Source organism: Dermacentor albipictus, chromosome 2 (genome assembly GCF_038994185.2).
Source record: "Dermacentor albipictus isolate Rhodes 1998 colony chromosome 2, USDA_Dalb.pri_finalv2, whole genome shotgun sequence".
Lineage (NCBI taxonomy): Eukaryota > Metazoa > Arthropoda > Arachnida > Ixodida > Ixodidae > Dermacentor > Dermacentor albipictus.
Genome location: NC_091822.1, coordinates 86322587 through 86348964, shown reverse-complemented (window position 1 = coordinate 86348964; position 26378 = coordinate 86322587). Strand labels below are relative to the sequence as shown.

Genomic DNA, 26378 nt, shown 5'->3' with positions numbered 1-26378 from the left:
AAAAGCTCTTTCCCTTGTCTCGTCCCAGACGACTGTTTGGGGCTCTGTTTTTCTTAGAGCATCCTTCAGGGGAGCCGCGATATCAGAGTACCTGGGGATGTACCTCTGATAGTAGCCGGCGACACCTAAGAACGACCGTATATCGGTCTTCGTGCGCGGTTGCGGGAATTCTCGCACAGCGGACACCTTTATTTCAGAGGGGCGGCAACAATCCCGTCCAATCACGTGACCGAGGTAGACAACCTCGGCCTGTGCTAACTGGCACTTGGGAGCCTTGACTGTCAAGCCCGCTTCGCGCAGGCGGGTTAGCACTGCCCGCAAGTGTGCCATAGGCTCAGACCAGGATGTGGAGAATGTCGCTACGTCGTCTAAATACGGTAAAGCGAATTCTTCCTGTCCCCGCAACACTTTGTCCATGAGTGTTGAAAAGCAGTATGGCGCGTTCTTCAAACCAAAACTCAAAACTTTAGGACGGAATGTTCCCATTGGTGAAATGAACGCCGCATACCTACTAGCCTCTTCTGTAAGTGGAACCTGCTAATAACCCCTGACAAGATCTAGGGTGGAAATAAACTGTGCGCTACTAACTTTCTCAAGGCGGTCCTCGAAGTTAGGGATCGGATAAGTTTGATCCTTAGTGATGGAATTAAGCTTGCGGTAGTCGACGCAAGGACGAGGTTTCTTCCCGGTACCTCAACTAAAGTCAAAGGGGAGGTATAATCACTCTCACCCGCCTCAATAACACCGAGCTATAGCATTTTCTTTACCTCAGCCTCCATAATATTGCGCTGGCGGGCTGGCACCCGGTACGCCTTGGATCGTACTGGCTCTGGGGAGGTAAGTTCTATTTCATGAGTAAGGACAGAAGTCCTACCAGGCCTCTCACAGAACTGAACTTGAAACTCTAGTAAGAGCTGGTGTAGTTCGGTTTTCTGCTCAGGCGAAAGCGGTGCTTTACTGATTAAGTCACTAAAGACTTGATCGGTGTCTTCCCTGTTCGTCACTGAGCCTTGTCCCGGAAGCTCGACCGGAAGCTCTTCGGGAACGTTTACCATCATACACACCACTGATTCACATGTCTATAGGGTTTGAGCAGATTACAGTGGTAAACTTGCTGTGCTTTCCGTTTTCCTGGCAGACTCACCACGTAGTTAACGTCCGACAGTTTTTGAACAGCCCGTGCTGGGCCCTCCCACTGCACGTCGAGTTTGTTCTTTAGCGATGTGCGCAATATTATTACCTCATCGCCCACCTCGAAACGACGGGCCCTGGCTGTCCTATCATAATAAACGTTGGCCCTCTGCTGGGCCTTTGCCATTGCTTCACCTGACAACTCCTGTGCCATTCTTAAGCGTTCGAGGAGCCTAAGCACGCACTCCACCACGACTGGGTCGTCGCCCCTGCCTTCCCACGAGTCTCGAAGCATGCGAAGCGGAGACCGCAGTGAGCGACCGTACACCAGCTCAGCTGGCGAAAACCCCGTAGCCGCATGCGGCGCGGTCCTTAATGCAAACATCACCCCAGGAAGACACAGCTCCCAGTCAGTTTGTTGTTCAAAACACAATGCTCTCAACACGCGCTTCATGACGGAGTGGAGCTTCTCAAGGGAATTCGACTGTGGGTGGTACACTGAGCTGTGTAACAGCTTTACCCCACACCTTTCGAGAAATTAGGGCTGTCGTCAAAGCGCTAGTAAACACGGTGCCCTGATATGACTGGATTTCCGCAGGAAAACTAACTCGCGCAAATATGGACAGTAGCGCATTGACTATTTCAACTGAGCTGAGTTCTTTAAGCGGCACTGCTTTAGGGAACTTTGTCGCTCGGTAGATCACAGTCAAAATGTGTCTGTACCCCGTGGTTGTTACCGGCAGAGGTCCCACTGTATCAATAATGAGCCGTCTAAAGGGCTCCGTAATGATAGGTACCAACTTCAACGGCGCCCTCGATTGGTCCCCTGGTTTGCCCACCAGGGGCCAGGTGTCACATGTCCTCACAAAGTGTTCTGCGTCACGAAAACACCCTGGCCAATAGTACTCTTGCAAGAGACTGTCCTTAGTCTTCTTAACTCCTAGGTGACCGGACCACGAACCTCCATGCGACAAGCACAACAGATCCTGACGGTAGCACTGAGGTACGATCAGCTGATCGAACTCCACTCCCCTGCGGTCTAGATACTTGCGGTACAAGACCCCACTTCTTTCCACAAAACGAGTATTTTTCTTGGCGATACGTTCCTTGACATTGCAGCGCATGTTTTCTAGGCTGCCATCCTTTTTTTGCTCAGCTATCAAAGCCGACCGGCTGATATTTAGCAACCTATTAAGTCCATCTGACGTTGGTGCGATGAGCAAATGTGCAGATAGCTATTTTACCTTTCCCGTGTCGGGCACTTCCCCTCCAGTATCTGGTGCCTTCAACGCTACAGGCTCAATTTTATTCAGTTCGGTCGTGCTCTCAATATCAGCTTCCTGCACCTCCGGCCCTTTCTCATTGTTCGACAACGTCGTCCCCGCAACTACCACCTTTGCAGCGAGCTCCCGAACTCTCGATCTGGTTAAGGCCTGAACGCTAGCCTCACCAAACAAAAGCCCCTTCTCGCGCAGGAAGTGATCGGACCTGTTCGAAAATAGGTACGGGTACTGGGGGGTGAGGGGTGGGGGGCAGCATAGATGGCACTGCGGCCTCCGTCTCAAGTGCTCCGAAAGGTCCTTCAATAAGCACTTTTTCTACGGGCAGACACACGCTATGAGCTTCCACGGCTTGCTTGATCCATGGGCACTCGCCCGTGAACATATCGGGTTCTACGTAAGAGGGGTGAACTACATTCATTGTAGCTGCGGCATCACGAAGCACTCGGCACTCTTTCCCGTTCACGAGGAGGTTTCGCATGTAAGGCTCGAGAAGCTTCATGTTCTCGTCAGTACTGCATAATGACAAAAGCACGACATCTGTTTTTGTTTCTGGACACTGCGCCGAAAAGTGACCCGGCTTCTGGCACGTATAACACACGCACGCTTGCCTCGTCTCGAACCGCTTTCTGCGTTCGGCTTCGGCTGTCGCCGTCTCCTTACGTTCGGTCGGACTGCTTTCACTCGCATCCGCACTACGTGTCTCCCCTGGCTCTCATGCGTGTGAACTTCGGCCTCTCAAACTTGGAGCCAAATTCACCCTTTTGACCGTCCTTAGCTCCGCGAGCCCGACGCGTCACACACTCCTCGGTTAGCTCGGCGGCTTTAGCCACCATACTAACGTCTGGCCTATCCAAGACCCAGTACCGCACGTTCTCAGGAAACCGACTATAAAACTGTTCCAGCCCGAAACACTGCAGAACTTTCTCGTGGTCACCAAACGCTTTATCTTCTTTGAGCCACTCCTGCATGTTTGACATAAGCCTGTAGGCAAACTCTATATATGACTCACTTCTGCCTTTCTCATTTTCCCGAAACTTCCGATGCAATGCCTTCGCTGACAGCCTGTACTTTTTCAGCAGACTCGATTTCACTTGGTCGAAATCCTCTGCGTCCTCTCTCTTCAAGCGAGCGACTACGTCGGCCACCTCGCCGGGTAACGAAGTGAGCAAGCGCTGTGGCCACGTTTCCCGAGAGAACCCCTGCTTCTGGCACGTTCGCTCAAAGTTAACCAGGAACAAACCAATGTCCTCTCCAAGCTTAAACGGCCGCATCAGGTCAGTCAGTTTGAACGATACTCGTTCTCCTGCACCGTGTGCCTTACTTCCATTACGAGCGCGTTCCATCTCTACCTCGAGACGCTTCATTTCCAAAGCGTGTTGACGGTCGCGCTCCTCCTCTTTTTGATCTTTACGTTCGCGCTCCTGTCTTTTTGCCGTCTCCCTCTCCTCAATGGTCTCAAGGCATTCCGACTGCTTATCATCCTCAGCTTCTAACTCAAGAATAGCCCTTAGCAGTTCTGGTTTTCTGAGTTTTTCTGAGACATCCAGACCCAACTGTCTTGCAAGCTCCAGCAATTTCGGTTTGCGCAACGACTTCCAATCCATGGCAGCTCTGAATGCTGCTTTCTCTACTGCCTACTATTGTCTTGCCGCAAACTAACCCGGCAGTAACGACAACGACAACCACAATTACCAGCTCTGTTTCTGACACTAACAAAACCTGGCAAAACTCAGAAGAAGAAAGTCCCGCACTCACCAAACCTCGCAGCCAAAAATTCAGCGCAGTCGTTCCGCTGCAGGCAACCAGTCATCACACAGGGCTCGTTGCACAGCTCCCGGATGGTCGTTGTGCTGCTCAGCATAGAGTCGACCGCATATCTTCGCGGCTGGCCTCCGTTGTCGCGATCTCACCGCTGGCAACCAGTTGTTGCAAATGGGTCGCAAGCCCCAAGGGTAGCGTTGGCCTGGCGGCCTGGGGCACAGCTGGAAGCATCCGAAGGCCCTGGCAAAGCATGAGTCGACTGCTAACAGAACAACTTGTTTATTCTAGCATCGCAAAAGAGCGGCCGGTCAGGTCGACCGAAGTGGGGAAACGGGAGACCACGTTAATCGACTGAATAAATCGAAGCTTCTCCCTTGGCGTCCGGGTGCAGCTGCTTTTATACTTCGGAGTCGAGGGCAAGAAGGAACCGCTCGGAAGAGGCGCACGTGACGGCGGCGCACGGACACGTTGTGACAAGAAGTGACGTATCCGCCGGGCCGGCGCCGATCAGACCTCCTCGCTTCACAGTTGGGGAGCTCCTCTCCCCGGCTGCCGCGCTTTGACAAGCGTGGACACCAACATGCACACACACACACGCACGCACACGAAGACACGTGGCATTGAAACATGCCTGGACGCGCTTGGCAGGAGGCGTTGGGGCAGCACTGAACTGGCCAAAATGTCCGCCGCTGTGAACGAAGCCCCGGCGTCCGTTGCATCCGCGCCGGCTATACCGCACGTCGGAGGTGAAACGTAACACCCCCTTCTTCTCATTTATTACGTAACAAGGGTCTCGAATCCGGCAACACTGATGCCTTCAGGTAGCATATGTGGGTTTATTGACCAGTTGCCTTCACCCAAAAAAGATCACGTTCTGGTGACGCCTGCGGCAAAAAGACGTTCCACGTCCGCCGCCAATGTCTGTGAGTGGTGGCGCTGGCTAACACTCCCAGGGTTGCACCAGTACACATAAATACCGAAGAAAGTCGTTGAGGAAACGCCGCCGCGGTAGCTCAATCGGTAGAGCATCGCACGCGAAATGCGAAGGCTGTGGGTTCCGTTCCCAGCTGCGGCAAGTTGTTTTTTCATCCACCTAAATTTCCAATAATTGATCGTTACTTTATTTTCATTCATTAAGCACAAGGAATTTCCCCTATGTTGTCCTTGGTGTCAATGTTTGTTGGCTTCTCATGATATGACCTATAAAAATCGGGCCCCTTGGTTAATCCCCCTTCTTCTGACTTATATATATATATATATATATATATATATATATATATATATATATATATATATATATATATATATATATATATATATAGCTATTTGACACATAATTATATTTACAGTTTTCAGCAATTAGTAATTGCAAAAGGGTTCACGATGTAATATGACATATATATATATATATATATATGACACGATATGACAGCACTGTGGGTGAAGAAATAAACTAAAACATGTTGGAGCAAGGTATAAAATGTAAATTGTTTATTAATAGTTTATCTTATTAGTATTCTTGGGCTCACCGCGCCTTTCATCTCCACTGTGTCAGCGGCGACCCAATGCAAAAGAAAAACCAACATCTACATCGGTCGCGTGTTTACCATGCTTGCTCCTGTAGTGTCGTTACCCAGCCCCTAAATCATGTGGTAGGTGAAGTGTGACACGACTTGCAATAGAGTAATTGAGACGCTGAAGAAACGCAAGAAACATGGACATTACAAGAAATACTTTAATCCTGGTGCCAAGCTCTTCATGTCTAGTTCTACACATTCATCGGCGCGGCTCCGAGTGACAGGTGCAGAAGCGGTACGTAATTAAAATTTTTTTCGACTGAAGTGTGCGGAATGAGAGTGCCGAAAAGTAACCAGATATACTTCCCAGAAGCAGTTGCGCGCAATCTTCTTGAATACATTAGCATAATGTCACGTCTGCATCCAGTGACGTGTTCATAGGCCGCATTTCTTAACGAACCACTTCATTTTCCGGCAGGGATTCTGCCTTGTGTTGCAGAAGTCGTGGGGTGCTTTTCTCGTCGTGAGGATAGATTGAATTCCTGACATAAGCTGCTCCAGGAGGGCATATGTAACCGGCAAGGCGAGGCCTCTGGAGAGCAGCTGAGATTTAATAAAGCCGGCAGCGCAGGATCTCCGAGGCACCTAAGGGGCAGTGGGAGCAACAAAGGTGGAAGCAGGGCGGCCAATTTCGGCTGTCGCGGAGCTGCACGTGGAGGCCTCGACGAGCCTCAATCCACATACCAGCCCGAGTTCCACTTTCGGTGTCCCGTGGACGCGTTGGTGTCCTGAAGGCGCCGCGAATAATATAAAACAATAGCACATTGTTGCAACTAGCAAAAAAAGAAAGAAAAAAAACGATTAAAAAGAAACACGTAGGGACGCCTACCCGAACCGGGGAACCTCGAGCTCCGCCGCGATATGGCTCGAGTGGCCACGCTTATCGTTTACTATGTTACTCTATGGGAGATGTGTCCAATCCTAGAGCACGAGAAGCAGATGGGCCAGTCTTCAGGCGTGCGCCATTCGGCTGGATTTGGGGCTGCCCTTATGAAAATGACTGTTGAAATGTTGTTGGCATATTGTTGACGAACTGTTGACTCAATAGCCTTTCAACAATACCTCAACAATTATTGAAACCACAGAGCACTAATTCAACAGTAAAGTTGTTGGGCAGTTCACAACAAAAAAGTCGTTGACTAAATTCTGTTGGTATAGTGTTGAATAGTATTGAGTATTATTGAGCCATTGTTGAGTAATTTTCAACAATAAAGTCGTTGACTAAATTCTCTTGGTATATTGTTGAATAGTATTGAGTATTATTGAGCCATTGTTGAGTAGTTTCCAACAATAAAGTCGTTGACTATATTCTGTTGATATGTTGTTAAATAGTATTGAGTATTATTGAGCTAATGTTGAGTAGTTTTCAACAATAAAGTCGTTGACTAAATTCTCTTGACGTATTGTTGAAAAGTATTGAGTATTGAACCATTGTTGAGTAGTTTCCAACAATAAAGTCGTTGACTAAATGCTGTTAACTTATTGTTGAATAACACTGAGTCACGAGCAATATTGAGTTTCGAAGTACATGTGAAAAACACACGCACATATGTATGTGTGCGTCTTTTGCACATATATGTTGCTTTACTGATCACTTGATCACCATTGCATATATACCGGGTGTTGTTTCACGTTACTTGAACCATAGACGTATATACACGGGTTTCAGCTAACTTTACTCAGAGTTTAAAAATATGCCGATGCACCATAAGACGATGCGACCAAATGCATGTTTCTCACTCTTGTACGTGTCACGCTATTCTTGTATTTTTCCTAAGTAGCTAACTAGTCAAGAAAATTAGCCATTCTGAATGAACAAAGTTAGGCGAAAAATTCCAATTAGAAAGTTCTAGAGCACTTTGCAAAACGTCCGATTAGGCAATTTCTAACTTTCTATCTATTAAGTGTTAGTGTTTTTCAGCTTACTGCGGATGCCCGAGAAATACAAAAAATATCACCTGACATACCCGCTTGCGCGCCGTGCGTGCAGCGCTCCCAAACGAGCATACGATCGAGCAGGGTGTGTTGCCGCTTAAAAGGCGACAGGGCAGTGACGAAGGCGTTGGCTGTGGTATTGATCGCCAGCGACGTGCTTCCCTCGCTGCGGTTCATGATGGCGATAAGCAGACGGGTGTTCACACCGGTTAAATGGTATGTTTTCGTTTGTGCGCAGAAGGCTTAGGAGCCGTGCAATCACGACTCGCAGGCGGGCATGTCACGTGGTGCTTTTTGTATTTTGCGAGCATCCGCAGTAAGCTGGAAAACACTAATACTTAACAGATAAAAAGACAGAAACTGTTTATTCGGACGTGTTGCCAACTGCTCTGCAACTTTCTAATTGGAATTTCTTCTCAACTTCCTTGCTTCAGAAGTTGGTTAATTATCCTTGACTAATTAGCCAGTTAAGCAATATATAGAAATAGCGCGACTCGCTACATACCAAAGGGAGCAACATGCATTTAGTCGCGTCGTCATAGAGGGCGTAGAGTTTACACTCGGCCTAAAGTTAGCAGAAACACCCTGCATATATATATATATATATATATATATATATATATATATATATATATATATATATATATATATATATATATATATATATATATATATATATATATATATATAGTTTGAGAAGACAAACGTCGCTACAAGCAGTGATAAACAACCGATGATTGGACGCATGCTGCATTTCTATCGGCGTCCATTATAAGGGGCCAGTGCCCTGGCTGAGTGTTAGGAAACGGCATTGCATGCCTCCATGTTAAATATGGTCAAGGTGGCGGGGAACGTTAACAAAATTCAAGTCTGGGGTTTGACGGGCCAAAACCACGCTTTGATTATGAGCCGCACCGTAGTAAGAAACTCCATATTTATTTTGACCATCTGGGGTCCTTTAACCTGCACCAAATTTGGTGCAGGTTAAACGCACAGTACGCGGGCGTTTTTGCATTTCAGCCCCATCGAAATGCAGCCGCCGCCGCCGGCATTAGATTCCAAGCACTCGGGTTAGTAGCGCAACACCTCAGCCGCTATGCCACCACGGCGGGTGCGGCGGAGAAAGGAGTGAACATCGTTTTTACAGAGTAATTTAGCTTAGATGTTACCCGTTAGCGCGCTACAGAACGAAATGAAAAGCTTGGCGGATATGTACAACATGGTGCTCATATTTCACATGGAGGCCAAATTCTTCTCTGTGACCTAGACGGGGTGCTGGCGAATGTGTTGGGAATCTGCTCGGCCACCAAGCACAACCTGCGCTGCTATACGTTCTCGGTGACAACTCGCACAGCGCAGAAGCACACGCACAAATGCTTAAAGAATGGGACGACAGACCGCCTGCAGTTTGCCATGACGTCGAAATAAGAAGCACAAACAGCGACGTTTCTGTACTTTTGTGGCCAATAGTTCAGTTCGCATGGTTGCGGCACGCATTACTTTTTTTTTTTTTAAATACAAACGACGAAAACTGTGCGCGGAAACATTAGCACGGCGTTTGCGACGTTTGAATTTGGCGCCTTTTCCCGCGCATGCCATTAGCTCCGGTCGGTGCACTGCGTTACTGCGCCAAAGAAAGTAGTTCATCAAAGAAGTGAAGCAAAAAACTTTTATACACTTCCAAAGCGCTACAATTTTTCTGTAATAACATGACATCACAGAATTTGTTATCAAATGGTACAATTTATGATAATATAAGCGTGTATTTGTATGAGTGTACATGTATGATTGCGCGTTTGCGCTGTTAAGGCTTGTAGCATTCCGGCGTGATCGTGCATGCCGGTTGTGTGAAAATTTCCTGCGTTTTCTGCGTTCTTTGTGTGCTTCGCTGTGACATCTTTGGAATGTTCCTGCGTGTTGCTCGCTTTTTATGGGCTTGTTGCCTCGAAGATCGCCATGATCGCCTCCGACTCAGCGACATCAAAGGTGAGTTAGTGTTTCGAATTCCCCTTGTTCGTCCGCGCCTGCGGGGAATTTCAGCGCCTGTGCGTGTTTTCCGTGCGCCTCTTTTCTAGTTTTCATTCCTAGCACTATCTTTCCGTTGCCAGAATTGGTTGTACCGCACTAGATTCGTGGTATATAACATGGAGCTTTGTCCTGGTTTAACTTTACACTCCGCTTGTGGTGACGTAAGGCAGCTATGTGGTGCCAGCTAAAACAGGGCATGTTGTACGCCATGATTTCTGATACGGTATTCGAGCACCGATTGAGTTAGCCTTATTAATGAGCGCAAAACAATGCGACGTGAAACCATCCGATCTGTACTGTAATCGGAAGATATTTCGTTTGCGCCACGCTAGTACAAGACGTGGGAGCGAGCTTGTAGCGGCGTGGGGCGGTGGGATCGGCGAAAGTGTATTCTGTTGCGCTGAATTCCCTTCAGGAACGAGTGACTAGGCTGCTATCTGACACGCCGTGCGGCCGATGTTCGCGCGATCGGAAAACACAGAGGAGGCTGTCGCGCAATAATAATAAAGAATTTGAAGGGTGTACATGTGATTCTATGCGATACGTGAGATACAATAGAGGGGGATGCCACAGAGTGCTGCGAAATCATCGAGTTATACGCCTTGCTAACCGCGTGTGTTTTGTTTTCCACCAGTTCGCGCGCATTCAGCTTTCTTTTTTCATCTTCGTTCGACGCCATCGAGTGCTTCGCCCCAAACGGCCTCGCGCAGGCGCTCTTAGCATTCACGGAAAGGCAGATTTCATGTCACTCCAGGTCCTACAACATTCAAAATAACGTAATTTCGTGAAATTGCAGCTTTTCGCACTTCAGTAAGTGATTGATTTAACAAAATTTTAAAATCAGTAGAGGAACGAGATGCCTGGCATATCTGCTTTGTCGTCCCACTGGGTTTCGAGGCGGCATGTATACGTTATCGGCAACATAAACATCAATAATTAGCATTGTTTCTTGTGACCATAGAAGTAGCTAGTTATGTCGAAAAGCTATTTTTGCTTTGAATCCGAGCACTAAATAGTGAACAGATTGAAAGGGGAGCGCATAGTTGTGAACTAAATGACAACGCTTTGCCACAAGCTTGGAATAATGCATTGTCGAAAGAGCAGTTCTGTGAAATTCTTTCTTTGAGAGTAAGCAAAACTTCAGTAGCATCAGGTAGACGGGGAGTAAAAGAATGCAACACTGTGGTTTTATATGAAGGAGCATCCTTTAATATGTGGCCATAACAGTTCAGTAGATGCATGGAAATAATTTTTGAAATAATAGAGGAATGTGAAATAAATTATTTGACAAGCTCACACTGCCATTGGCAAGAGCGGCCACACTTTAGTGTATTCAATGACTAGTCATTTGTATCCGTCTATTTATGTCAGCCTAATGGTCCATGTAGCTCTTTTGATTGTTGATTTTGCTGCATTGTGGCTTCACATTTTAATACTGACATCTTTTTTCAGATTCAAAATGAGCTGAGAGACACCCAAGCTGGAATGCTAAAGGTGAATTCTTTGGCCATCCATTCTGTAACGTCACCATGATCAAATACAGTGATGCCGTGAAAATGTATTGCAGGAAGCAGAAAAAACAACATTGCTGATGCAACTGCAAGGCATTTGCTCCAGTGATCAATTGGTGCAGAGTGCCTTCATTAGGAGACATGGTGCCTTTAAGCACTCAGCTGAAAGACTGCACTGGGACTGGGAGTGAATTTCAGTGTCACTTGTGAACATATTAAAGATAGAATGTGCCTTCTTCAGGGTATATGCCTGATATGGGAGGGGTGTTCAGAAACAGTGTGGACATTAGTGGTCTACGTGAGTGCACATCTTCCTAGTTTTACCTATGTCATGCAGTAGTGCACTGCTAGAGGTATCAAACCAGAGCAACAGCACCCTTTGAGAAAGTTGGCTGAAGAACGAGCAGTGATCAAAGCTTTCTGCATTTCAAGGGCCAAATTCCAGAAAGATTGATGCCGAGCTGGACGGTGTGAAGTGCCGGTCACCACATACTGTAGCCAGCATGGCATGAATCTCCTTGGCATTATGCCTCGTTAGGATACAGAAATTGCATCACTGCTCATAAAAAAAAAATTGGAAATTGGGAGGTTGAGGGGAAGTGGCAGGGCTCCCCTCTGGAGTAGCCAGTGCATGCCCATTGCTATACTGATAATCCTACCTTAATGAGAACCAGTGATGCATGTTAACCTATTACGCAGCTAAGTGCATTCCTTGTTTTGTATTAAGGGGACACTAATGACACCTTAAATGAATTTAAAATAAAGCATCGTTTTAAATATCTACTTCTGTAAATTTCTTGGTAATTGCTTGATTATTAGAGAAAATAAAGCTCAGCGTTCAATTTTCTGAGTATCGCCCCAAAATCTTCGTGCTGACATCTCATTGTCACATCGTGGATTTCAAGTATTTTTACAAACTTTGGTTGTATTGTTTCAGTAAAAGTTCCTGACGGTTCTTATTTTAAGTTTTTGGAATACAATGAAGAACATCTTTATTTGTAAAAAAAAATTGCTGCACCTGAACAGACATCAAAATCCATGACGTCACAGCAAGCGGGTGTGGTAACTTCAAGGCAGCACTGCCACCAATCTTTCCTCTTGCTGCTTTTACAATTTACTCACCCTCTTGTCATGGTACGAGTGAATCTCTTGAATTCTAGGAAGGTCATTTACAGATACATCTAAAATAATTTTTCTCTTTAGTGCTTTCTTGCCATAGTTGCTTAGGGGTGTTGGCACAGCGCCGCTAAGCACGAGGTCACATGATCAAACAACCGCATTTTGATGGAGGTGAAATACAAAACTGCCCATGTACCTTGCAGCCTGATTTGGTAAAAATTAATCCAGAGTTCCCCACTATGGCGTGCTTAAAGCCTGTTTCACATGCAAGCGAAAATGCTTGCAAATCCTGCCGCCGCGCCGCAGAAATCAGTTTCAATGGTGGGAGCGGCAAGGTTCGGGCAAGTTGGAATTTCATCGCAGCGGCAGAGCGGCAGCACTGCTTCCGAACGACCCACCTCGACACGTGACCAGCGGAGGATTAGTGCTGGAAAGCCTGCGCATAGGATGATGTTTATTTACTTGGTACACTTGGTACAGGCAACATGCCAAGAGAGCTTTTCAACGAATTGTTTAATTGCTAAGCGCAGGATATGTATTTATAAAATAAAAATTTGAGAGGCAGGGACAAAGCAATGTTTATGTTGGTAGTCGCAAACTACCGAAACTGGCTGAAAGTCCTGTGTTTTATGCCAGCAACATTGCTATTCGCAGCAGCGGAAAATGCACGGCGGCAATGCATATGAAACGAAACTTTGCGATAAGCTTTGCAGCGCCGCGTCGCTGTTCGCTCCATTCGCTGAATCGCTTGCATGTGAAACAAGCTTAAACATCAGATTGTCGTTTTGGCACTTAAAACTCCAAAATTTAATTAATTTAATTTTACTTTAGTGCTCCTTTAAGCGGTAGAATTCATGATCTCTGCAAAAACTCATGCTCAAAGTATTTTCCGTAAAGATTAAATAAACAGTAGATATAAGTGTCTATTTATATTTTGAATTCTGCGATACGTGATGACTATTAGTGGTACGAGACAGAATTGTAATACAATGTGTGACGGCACGATGATGCACATCGAGGAAATGACCGAGTCTCCCTAGAGGTCCTTGACATGGACATCAACTGACTGTCCACAAACTTCTGAGTTCACTCCGTGATCTTGTGCAGCCTGTGCTTTGCGAGTAGATTAATTTAATTGAGGTTTAATTGAATTAATTTAATTTACTGTCCTTGCGGCTTATGTACATTTCATACAGTGGAGTGGAATCTCGCATTACTTCTGGAGCACAGCAAGCGAACGTGATGTGTAGTGGTAATCTTAGTAATGATCGACAATCATGTCCCACTTCGAGCTCCTAATGCTCCTTGCCAACACAAACAGCAGCATCTGCTCAAGATAGCGTGAAAGAGATTCATTGAAAAGTGGCATATGCCCAGGGTCACCTACCCAGTCACCCAAGCTGTTCCAACGGTTGGTATTGAACTCTTCCCTCAACATAGCAGCCCAATCTCCCCATTAGACCATGGCTACATATTCACACAAATGGATGGGACAATCGAGACAAACACCTGAAAATATGAAGTATCCCAAGAATGGTAATCACAATAAATAGTACTAGATGTGCATTAGCGCAAGCTCTTGGGCCAGTTGGTGCATGATGAACTTGAAAAAGGGGGGTACCAGCAAAACAAAGGACGCGCACACATGGAAAAGGCGTTAGACAGGGACGAACGCTGGTCCGTCCCAATGTCCGTCCATGTCTAATGCCATTTCCTTGTGTGCGTGTCATTTGTGTTTCGCTGGTGCTCCCCTTTTTCAAGTACTAGATGTTTGGATACATTGGTTTATTTTTCTTGTTTGTGCTGGATTGTTTTTCTGAAACATGGGGCATCCAGACAGCATCAGAAGCTTGCAAGAAGTCAAGTTTAGCATTTTAGATTTGCAACAGGTACTTTTGTAATTGATTTGCAGTAGGGCTGTTGTGTGAATGTACTTGAAAGGCTTAAAACTGTTTTGCTAACATTTACTTGAACATGCAGGTTCACATACGCTGTAAGAGTGCACATTGAGAAGGTTATCCTGGCCCAGCTTACCATGGCCTGCCATGGTGGACCAGGAAAGTTTGCAAGGGCCTTGCTTCACCATGTGTTCACAGAGGAGGAGCTCATGGGCCATTTGGGCTTTGGAAATAACACCAAGGGGCAACAGAGGCTCTTGACCCCATCAGGGTCAGTGCTGTTATAGGCAAGTACCATATACCCTTTCCGGTTGCATTTTTACATTTACATTTCTTTTCTAAATTTATGAACTTGCCATTGGCATAACAAACGACTTTCATGTAGCCTGTGTGTGCAGTTGTGTGCTACAATAGCCTACCATTTGGAATGACTGTTCATATGATCTTGAGTGCCTAATGCCGCCATACTCAAACGCTTCCAAATTTAAAAGCTGCCTTCACTGCCGAAAGTTTTTAGCATCTCCACCAAATAAAATGAGCTGCATTTGTGCATTAGCAGTGCTACTTGGCTGTCATTGCAAGGAATAGTTGTCTGTGAAGCACGCTCCAAATCTGTTGGCATGGAGGACATGGTTAAGTAGCCTGAAAGTGTTAATACACGAATTGCGGAGAAGCTATGCTCAAGTGTGGTTACTGCTCAGCTCGAGCAGGAGCACGTTCACCAAATTGCAGAAATCAAAACAAAACAGCTCTCCATGTTCTGAGATGTGAAACAGTAGTTTCACCAATTTTAACAGACCACATCAAATCAAAGTTGCTCCTATCTTGAAGCAGGTCCATGTGATCCGAGACAGCAACCTTTCAGCAGAGGGAACCTGAGTGTTGTGGCAATTTTCTTTTGGTAGTTTCAATCAAAGAAACAACAGGGACCGAGTTGCCAGCTTCACAGTCAACAGTACTATGTTTAGTGGATGCTTACTTATTCTAAGCACCTAACCTATGACTCGTATTTATTAACATGCACTGTATCACTTTGTATTCTAAGATAAGAAAAAAATATTTATGTGGCTTTTCCTCATATACTTCAATAAATGGAGAATAGGCTCTTGGGGCCTAATGTATAAAGCTTCTTACAGACCATCGGACATGTCCACTACTCCCATTCTGAAATTGTTAGAATTGTTTCCTGCTTCCTTACTTCACCTACCTGTTAACATGGTTATGAACCATTGCCAAGTAGATTATGGGCTTAAATTTATCAAAAAGATGAATGGGCTTTTCTGTCGCTCTTGTTTAGCCCGTTGAGGATCACATTTTGGGGAGAAATATGCCTCTAATTTAGGAGTTATATATCTTTTGTAGTGTGCACATACTCAAAACTTTCGACTTGAATAGTGTCCTATTCAATTTAGTCTTTGAATGGTCACTATTTGTAAATGTGAGTATTATTCTAATATTTCGAAACACCAATAAAACATGAGATTTGAGCCAAAGTACGGTAAATTTTCACCTCCAATAACATAGTATAGACGTAAAACGTAAGAACTTGTAAGAATAGCAGACCAGGCTACATTACTAAAGTAGCTGTACTTTAGAGGCTGTACAGCAATCATTCATGCTTACTGAAGAGTCCTGTGCATGTGAAGAAACTTTTTGCTGCTCCATTTGTGCCTTTAATAAACAGCTCTTCATAACATAACAATGACGGAAACTTGCTAACTTTAAGAATACTAGTATGTGAACCTCATCTTATATTAATTGTGATATCAGCTGTTCATTATTCAGAAGCTATCCAATATTTGATTTGTTTCTGGCATTATTCGGTTCAGTCTCAAAAATCACTTTTCGCACATCCTTAATATTGTTATTGCAGATTTAAGTTCTTCAGGGCGACTTTCCGAGAAAATAAACTGGTAAATAATTTTTTAAAATAACAATAAAGTGGCAATACCATTTCAGTATTTGCAGTTTTACATGTTTTATTGTTTTATGCAGGATAAAGCAGCATAATTTTTTCTGTAATGAAACTTACGGAAACTTGTGGCAGCACTCCCAAATTAGTGCAATGACAGACACCAAGGAGCTAAGTGAAAAATCAGTTTGGGAGAAACCCAAGGAGCGACAGCACTATAAGAATATTTTCTAGAAGTCTCGGAAGGTTGCAGCACCTCCAGTGGGAGGCTAGGCAACACTTTGTTCTGAAAAGGCAAATTTTTTCAGAACGTTCCATCACAGTGACAGATGTATGGCAGTGAACCCTAAAAGGGTTAAAGAAGTCAGTCCTATGGCATATGGCTCTTAAAAGACAGCATTTCTTCGTATCTGTCACATTCTGCATGTGTCATGCTAAGCAGTTTGGCGCACAACTACACGGAATCCTCATTATAACAGTAATTCAGTCGTTGAGGAAGAAAACATACTTTGCTGTAAGCAGTGTCTTCTTTAATGTGGAAAATCCTAAGTCATTGTAAGGCGAGAAGTACGTTTCGATTGCATGTGAACTCAGGAAACCTAACATCAAATGAAGCTACACTCAATTATAGTGACATGACACTATTGTATTTGGAGCATGGAAAAGCACAGTGAAGTGCTGCACATTTTAATTATGAAACTTACAAGAAATAATTTTAGTTGTCAGTTCAGGTTTATTTATGAACGACATGAATTTTTTTCACCATTTTGTTTATCAGCAAGCAAAGTTCACATCTTTGACATTGAAGATATTCATAAAGTTATATTGCTACAGTGTTTTGTTCCTCTTTGCCCTTTCCTGCATTTGACACTTAGTGGAGTCCTGTGCCACACTAAATAAATTTAAATGGTCATGCTGTAAAGCTGTACCCATGGAAAATTGGAATAAAGCAACACGAATACATAAATCAATTTCATTGTAACAAGGGCATATTGCATGCCATTCTTTTGCATGTGGAAGTTGCTTTTTAAAACTTATTCTGGCTTGTTTTTGCAGGCTTCACGTGTCGCAAATTTCCTGGTACCAACATGCCCTATGTAAAGAACTCTGGCCTCGCTTCTTGCATGGGACCCTGCCCCTGAAGCAACTGCCCCTGCCCCTTCACCTCTGAAGAGCCCAAGTTGGACAGCGCAAACCAAAACACAAGTGTTGTGCTTTTGTAACTCTCGACATTTTTATGTTTTATGTTAGTCTCCTGAAGGGCCCAATTTGGATTTCTCAAATGAGCATACAAATGTTGTGCCTTCCTATGCCTTGACATTTTTATGTTAATTTTATTTATGTTAATTATGCTAGTCTCCTGAGAAGCCCACATTAGATTGCTCAATCCAGAATACAAGTGCTGTGCTTTGTTATAGTTCACTACATTTTTATGTTAGTTTTTGATATGGTTCCAGTAAGGATAGTGTTTCCTTATTAATATATTTTTTAAGTAGCTTAAGTCATTTCATGCCAAACCACCCAACAATTTTCTCAAGAACTGTTCCATTATGGCAAACCATTTCAAGTTTGCTTGATTTTGAGTAGGTACAACGAGAAAATTTTTGAGAAAATTTGCTTTCATACATACTCTTAAGTAATTCCAGGGCAACCAACCAGCGTTTTTTTGGCCATCACAGATATAGTTGAAGCTCCGAACTCTTGCTCCCCATTTATTTTCCTTCACAAAAATTTTTTTGAATTTTGGCAAAAATTTATTGTTCTTGCCCAGCTAAGCTAGAAGCCACTGATACACGTTTCTTCTGAAAGGGAAATTGTATGATCCAGATATTCAGGTGGTGTTCATGTCAAGAGACTGAAGTGGTGTGACTGCCAAAATTTGCAGTTTGAATTTTCTTCTAACGTAGGGAAATACAGAAGGCACAAAATGAATATAAAATCAGACTGCTTGACTTGGGATAGCAGCAAAATATTTCAAGCCTTGGGGGTTCAGTTGATCAGCTAAAAAAACTGTAACGTTGAAATTTTTTGCAAGCTTCGTGTTGAAGGTAAAAAATTAGCTTTGGTGGTTGGCACAAAAGTATGTCACCCATCATTACACAGCCGTACATGTCTGCTATGCATGTGACATGAAACAAAAAGTGATTATTCTTTAAGTGCGATAAGGTATTTTTTATAATGTTCCTTTGTGGATCACACATACAGCATAAATATAGCATAAATATATGAAGCCATGTCATCTAGCAAGGAAAGGTTGTTAATATATTAGCCACAAGAACTACTCAACAAACTGACTTGCCTTTTTTATCATTACGAAGGCAGGTGACGTCAAGCGCTGCTGCTGCAGTCTCAGCTCGTATTTTTTTAACATGAACGCAAAAAGTGGTCGCCAATGGTGTCTGACCACATCAGACTGAACATGGCACATATGACTTTTATAGTTGAGCATGTTCCAGCTCTGAAACAGTGGTAGCAAACAACACCACAAGAATTTGTTCATACTCATGTAGGTTTTCAGTCTTAATTATGAAGGTGTTTTCTACTTGCATCATCATTGGGCTTCAGGGAGCAGGGCACAAAGTGTCCTGCTCCCTCTATGTTGCATTGCAATGCGACATGCCCTTTAGGATGCTTTGTATGAACAATATCAGTGCTCTTTATAGATTTACTGTCTACATAATAGCTGATATTTCTTTTTCTAAACTGCATGAAACATATCTTTTAGCACTGCAGGATTCCCTCACATATTTATTACGTACGAGGTCTGTTAGAAAAGTATTCAACCTTTTTTTGCGAACACCTGATGAATATGATACAAGCGCGTTTTCATCAGCCGCCCTTGAACCTTTGTGCGCATGCATGAATTTTTTCCCACCTGCCAATAGCGTGAATTGCTGGGACGCAGCGTTTGAATAAGGTAGTACGGTGCTCTCGTCGGTTTTTTATCGCAAGGAAAATGGCAGAGCGACTGGAGCAGTGCTACTGCATCAAATTTTGACAGAAACTGGGCGACAGCCAAGTGGAAACCATCTGGAAGATTCAGAGTGCTTTCGGTGACTGTGCTATGAGCAGCACACAGATTATGGAGTGGTACAACCAGTTTAAAGACGGCCACACATCGGTGGGGAGCGAGCCACGCTCCAGTCGGCCATCAACATGCCGAAATGACCAGGTCATTGCCGAAGTGAACCCCATGGTGATGCGGGACCGTCGTGTAACTATCCAAGAAATTGCGGAAGAGGTGGGCATCAGCACATTTTATCCACATTCCATTATCACCGAAGATTTGGCCATGAAGAGAGTTGCGCCAAAATTCGTTCACAAGCTGCTCATGGTGGAGCAAAAGCAACTTTGTGTTGAAGTCTCGCAGACATGCTGGATTCCACAAACAGTGACCCCAACTTCATGAACACCATAATCACTTGTGACAAGTCTTGGGTGTATGTTTACGACCTGGAAACCAAATCCCAGTCGTTACAGTGGAAGCATTCCACGTCACCAACCAAAGACTGCTAAGTGTGCAGCAACGTCAAAGTGTTGCTGACTGCTTTCTTTGACTCCCGCAGTGTGGTACACCACGGATACACACCACAGGGTCAAACAATCACTAAAGACTACTACAGGGATGTCCTCCATGGCCTATGTGATGCTGTATGGAGCAAGATACCGAAGTTGTCAACAGGAAATTGGCACATCCTTCAAGACAATGTTTTTCTCGCACTTGATTCAGACTTTTTTGGCGAAAAACCAGACTCCTGTAGTTCGACAGGCTCCTTGCTCTCCTGATATGGCGGCCTGCAACTTCTGGCCGTTTCCCAAAATCAAGGGGCCATTGAAACAAGCATGATTTCAGACAAGAGAAGACATTATGGCTGCAACGACAGCTGAGCTAAAGTCCATTTGGAAAGAAGCCTTCTCGGAATGCTTCTAACAACGGCAGCACCGCTGGGAGAAGTAGCTGGATTCCCAAGGAGACTACTTTGAGGGTGATTAGGTTTCCAGCACTTCAGTTATGCCAGTTTTTTTTCTTCAGCCAAAGGTCGGATACTCTTCTAACAGACCTCGTATTGATATTTTATGTGCAATGGCTGTATGGTTTACCTGGCCCACACCAAACACAAGCCTCGTTGCATTAGAGCATGTGTCCCTTAGCAATAAAATGCAGACCCTAACACCGCTTATCTGTCATCTGTGCATACGAAGCCAGCTTTGTCGTCTGCATTCCCGGCCACCAAGCTGTGCGCACATCAGAGAAAAGTCGGTGCTGACAAAATTTCAAAAAGGAATTTCTCGCTTTTAAAAATGACTTTTTTAACTTCACACATGCTTAGCAGACATGTAGAGCTATCCAATAATGTATCACATTTTTTCGCCAACTACGAAGGCTGTTTTTTCCTTGAACATGAAGCTTCTTGCAAAAGATTAGAATTTTTTTTTACAGGCGATCAGCTGAACCTTCAGAGCTTCATATATTTTTCTGCTATACTATGTCACTTGGGCTACCATTCTGTATTTAATTTCTGTCCTGTGAATTTTTTCTTACGAAAAAAAAACTAACGGATTGCAATTTGACTCATTTTTGCCGGTGCCAAAAGCAATTGAAGTATGCAAATATTTGAAAAATTGGCTATTTTGGCAGTTGCATCACTTCACCATATTTCCACGCACACCATTTGAAGGCCTCGATCAATACAATGTGCATTTGAAAAAAAAGTATTCGAGGCATTTGAAAAAAAAAATGAAAAGCTAGAGGACATTTGATGCCTCTAGCTCAGCTGAACAGGAAAACTAAACTGTCACCTAAAATGCTACAAAATATCTGGCAGAAATAAATAAAAGTGGGTAACAAGCTTTGAACTCTAGTAAACATATGGCAATGTTTCAGATTTATGTGCGGTGTGAAAAAAATGCTTGTCGATTCGGCATGGAATTGCATACCTGCAAGTGCATCTGTGCCATTTCCAGAGTTCAGTAAGAACGGCATTTTACATAACTTTGTAAAAATGGTTTATTGCTATCTAAAATACATGAGTAAAATGAATAGGTATAGGTCGGCTTAAATTTAATATGCAACAAAACATCTCCAGTAATGGCAATGATGTGCCTTTCATGTTTGCATAAAACCATATCTTCTGAATTCTTTCGTTATTTTTTGTGGCAGCGAATAAAATTGAAATGGAACTCGCACAAGGAGTAACCTTGCTGTATTCCAGCACATCACTAATAGCTGTCTTTGTTTCATATGCAAATCTGAAGCAGTCAATATGAATAAGTCGCTTGATATGGAATTACCTGCGCAGCAACGTTATCATGGCAGAAAACACAACTGGATCATGCAACAGCAATGCGGCATAATAAACTGCTCCCATAGGCATCACTTATTGTGATTGCCATGTTTCAAAAGTATGTAAGGTTTACTGAAATTGGCACACACCATTCAACCAACAAATAAGGATTGTACAGTGATCCTTTTTCAGTTTTACAGATATTTAAGTTGTCTGCCAGGTAGCATAATTCTTGTTCTTGAGCTGGATTATTCAGAGGTGGACATTACTAGCACAAGAAATGGAAACATTAAACTGATTGTCATAAATTTATTAATTCACTTATAACATCACAGCACATATTTCAGTTTGCAAATTGTAGCCAGTGAGTTTGCAAGACATTCACTTGAAATTAATTTCCAGGATGACACCAGTTTCGATATTTTTCCATAAATGTGAGAGAAATACAAGGGCATTCCGCTTACTTTTGTACTTCGATGCATAGCAGTGCATTTCTACAGCCAGTTTGATGGCATGTGTCTCGTTACTAGTGTCATTCTGGAAATTCATTCTAAGTGCATACACCTTGTAAAATTACTGGCTACAATTCGTAAAAACTTTATTAGGAACTGAGTTTTTGTTAATCAGCTGACTATGGTGTCTTGTTTCTCATGCAAGTAATGTTTGGCACTCTGTATCTAGAATTATGTTAGCTGCAACAGTCAGTCTTCAATAAGTTCCATGAAACTTAAAGATAACCACCCTGCATATCAGGTCTCAGTTGAGTGCTGTGGGCACAAGCAAATTGTGCCATGGTTATAGTACCACTGGCTACCTAATAGAGAAAGCAAGTACCTTTTTTGAGTGTTCTTATTTACAGTCATGTCAGTCTGCTTGTACATTTATTTATTTAGGCATTTATTTTTTAAAATTTATTTCTTTTGGGAAATGTGTTTTACTTGAGAGCCACACTGACTACATCTTCAGTATTCAATTTTGTTATGGTGTCAAGCTGCAGGAAGTTTGTACTGTGCGATAGTTTTTAAGAAGTTTCTGATCTCAAACTACAAATGGCTGTACATTTACACAGATGCTTACAAATAAACAGTTCACCTAGAAAAATGGTTTTTGTCTGCATCAGCTCAGCACTCTTGATTTTTCGGAGGACCATTCACTCTGACAATTGAAAAAAGTGGCATAACAGTACTGCTAGCAGTTTTACAATATGGTTTATTACAGGCAATCTAGGAGCATGCTTTTGAGCCCAGGGTGACAGAGGTCTGCGGTACAAAATGCCTGTATTTAAATTTTATCCTTATCCTCTCACAGCAGACATGCCACCGTGACATCAAAGGTAATTATATGCAACATAGCTCAGCAGTATATTAAGGTAAGTGCAGGTTTAAACTGCTAAATACCCAGTGGGGCATAAAGGGCTTTCAACGTAATTTGTGTTGATGTTCAACAGATCTGCAACAATGCTTCCATGGGCTTTCAATATTGACGAACTACACATTTCAACAATACCTCCATGGGCTTTCAATTTTGAGGCTCAACACATCTGCAACAATGCTTCAATGGGCTGTCAACATTGACAAACAACACATTTCAACAGTACCTCAATGGGCTTTCAATTTTGAGGCTCAACACATTTGCAACAATGCTTCAATGGGCTGTCAACATTGACAAACAACACATTTCAACAATACCTCAATGGGCTTTCAATTTTGAGCTTCAACAATGCTTCAATGGGCTTTCAACATTGACAAACTACACATTTCAACAATACCTCAATTGGCTTTCAACATTGACAAAGAACACATCTTCAACACTGCTTCAATGGGCTTTCAAGAGTGAAATACACCATAGTTTCAACGATCTTTCAAATTGAGAGGCCACAATGATGTTTCGACAAAATGTCGCGGGCCAATTATCAACACTTGTCAACAATTTCCTCAATGATGTTTCAACAATTCGCCAATGATCTTTCAAGGTCATTTGTTGACGTTGACCAATGATATTTCAATAACCTTTCAACAATTTTTTTTGTAAGGGTGTATTCTCGACACGCCTGGCAGCTCCACGGCCGCTATGCGTGGGTCGCGCTGTGCCGGCGGGTAGCGCTGGGTCGCCATTGCAGATGTTTTCCGCTATAATGTGTGGTGCGACCAAAAAGGTTGATGAAAAACTGCTGGCTTCTTAGGAGCCTCTTACCAGGAAAGGTGAAGCCAATGCTTGCTCCTCCTTCACCTGAAATAGAGCCTTGTCCGGTGATCTCCGCTTACAAATGAAGTGATTTCCTCTGCTATTGTATGCTGGGTTAATTAGAAAATAAATCCGATTGTTTATAATGAAGATATCTGCTGAATATTGACACTGAAACCAGTAATACAGAGATACACGTAGATAAGTATGTGACTGGTAAAATAAGCCATGATTAACCAAAGTGGTTGATTAGCTCGCGGGACGTCTGCGGAAAGCGCTTCACCATTTTTTATCGTTTGTTTATAGATTTATCCTGCGCCTGTGCGGCTTCAGCGTCAGAACATCGCCTCCACTCCAGTAGTTATTCTTTAACCTCCATGGGTCCGAGTCGCGCGAATTAAGTTAATGAGCAGCCATACGCAGTGGTGTTCAAGAAGCATGCGTATCGCCGCATTTCCCCGTCGTTTTAGGCGATGATAAATCTTCTTAGTATGTGCGTCGCTCTAGGGTGGTGTTGGAAATTGTGTTTTGGGCAATCCTAAAAAAAAAACGCGTACGTGAACTAATATTGGTGGAACATTACAAACCTTCTGCGACTTCTTGCACTTTGATGTGTTTGTAGTGCAATCAAGATTAGTGACTTTTTCACATCATCAGCGGTTACAAAAACGGCGGATTTTTCATTTATATAAATGAAATCCAGGCAACGCAGCTCCTCGAAATTTTTTTTATGTGGTGCGGATAAGCGGCGGAGTGAACAAGAAATGGCAGCGCTGGCGCTTGCGTCGCGCAAGTGGATACCTCTGGCGCGCGCACAACGCTATCGGTGGTACTCGGTCATTTCTCTGGTAACCGAGTCGGGCTGAGTCTCTTGTGTTTCACGAAATAGCGATAATGCTCGGCCTCGGAAACTCCGCCCCTCCGGTGGCAGTAGGTTGATGGATGGATGGGTGTTATGAGCGTCCCCTTTGGAACGGGGCGGTGGGTTGCGCCACCAAGCTCATGCTATTGTACTGCCTAATGTCCTATCTAGGTGGGGGAAACAATAAAAAAAGAAAGAGAAAACACTATGAACTCCCACAACCAAATTCTATGATCCCCTATTGCGAACTGTTCTCTTGTACGTCTCCGTTTTTTGTCGTTTCCCTACTTCTCTACCACCAATACTCCTATCGCCTCCTACTGATCCCTATTGCGGACAGGTTTGCTTTTGCACCGCTCTCGCTGAACCCAAGGGCTTCAATGAGGCCAGCGGTGCGTAAATAGACCGCTGTGGAGACGTCTTCACATTCTGATACATCATGCTCCATAGTTTCCCTAGCTTTACCGCAGCAAACACATGCTTCTTCTTCCATCTTATATCTCGCATTATAGGTGCGTGTTCTAAGGCATCCCTCCCTATCTCGCTTCGAAAAGTAATGAGCTTCCCTTTGAAATATAATAAATTGTTTCGTTCGTGATTTAATTTTTTTCTCCTAAGTAGTTACTCATGGCATGTTTCTTTTCCATTGCCGCCACCCATGAGATTATTTCAGCCCCTCTGACTTTCCCCTTAACGTTCTTTGTTGCTGTGTTACCCACCCTACAGGCCGCATACTTGCTGGTACGATTCCTAGGTCTTTTCTTCCACTGTTAATCAATGTTTCTCCTGTACAGATACCTCAGCACTCTCTCAGCCCATTTACTTTTTTGCATATTCCTCAGTCGTTCTTCCGGCTCAATTTTCCTGCGAGCTTCCCCCACTTCAAAACTAGTCCAGCCCATATCACCCTGCACAGCTTCATTTGTAGTCTTCCCGTGAGCGCCCAATGCGAGGAGACCAACTGACCTTTGATTGCCATCGAGTCCTGATTGTACACTTGATTTAAAGCAAACAACCGCATTTCCAAAAGTAAGTCCTGGAAACATTGAAACTTTCTACATACTTCGGAGCATCTCGTACCTCTTGTATCCCCCTAGCGCTCTGTGCTTCATTATTGCTGCAATTCTCTTCCCCTTCACAGTTATTGTTTTTTTCCTATGTGTCCATATATCTGTTGCCTTCGCTGAACAATGTATCTAGGTATTTATATTCTGTTACCCGAGGTATTTCCTGGCCCTGTATCGCCACTTTCTCTTCACTGTTTTCATTGAATACCACAACACCTGATTTTCTAACACTAAATTTCAAACCTAAATTGTTGCCTTCCTGTCCACACATATTAGCCAGACGTTGCAAATCACTTTGCCTGTTAGCTAGCAACACAGTGTCGTCCTCATAAAATAAACCTGGGAGATGCTGCTCTACTACTGTACCCGCCTGTTTGTATTGGAGATTGAAGTCGATATTACTTCATCTAGCGCCCTCTCCATCCTCGCGATTGACATCATAAACAACAGTGGGGCTAAAGGGCACCCCTGCTTCAGTCCTTTGTTGATATGAACTTTCTCCTCACTCCTCATGCCTTCCCATTCAACGCAAACGGTATTTTCTAAAACCCCTCAATCTTCCAAAGTAGCGCCATTCACTTCCCTCCTCCTCCGCTCGGCGCGGCCTCGACGGTGGCGCCGCCGGTGGTGGGCCTGCCGTAGCAGACTACGGCTAACACGCTACGGGAGGAAATCCGCGGAAAAGTTCGTTCGAGTCCTGCGGAGCAGTTTTTTCAAACTAGATCTTGCTTTGTCAGTCGGTAACTGGCCTTAAGAATGTCGTGTCGGATTTGCGGAAGAAATAGAGAAAAGCACCATTATTCAAGGCGTATTTAAGGCGTAAAG

General features: G+C 43.9%; 1 protein-coding gene and 1 long non-coding RNA gene across 3 annotated transcripts in view; both read left to right on the top strand.

Annotated features, from left to right (window-relative positions):
* Nucleotides 1-26378, top strand: part of LOC135900994 (meso-2,3-butanediol dehydrogenase-like) — a 387488-nt gene that overhangs the window by 104320 nt on the left and 256790 nt on the right. The gene's annotated exons all lie outside the window — the stretch shown is intronic.
* Nucleotides 9519-20276, top strand: LOC135900935 (uncharacterized). Its single transcript, XR_010563985.2, has 4 exons — nucleotides 9519-9673; nucleotides 11168-11209; nucleotides 14326-14530; nucleotides 17212-20276. It is a non-coding gene; the product is annotated as an uncharacterized lncRNA (long non-coding RNA).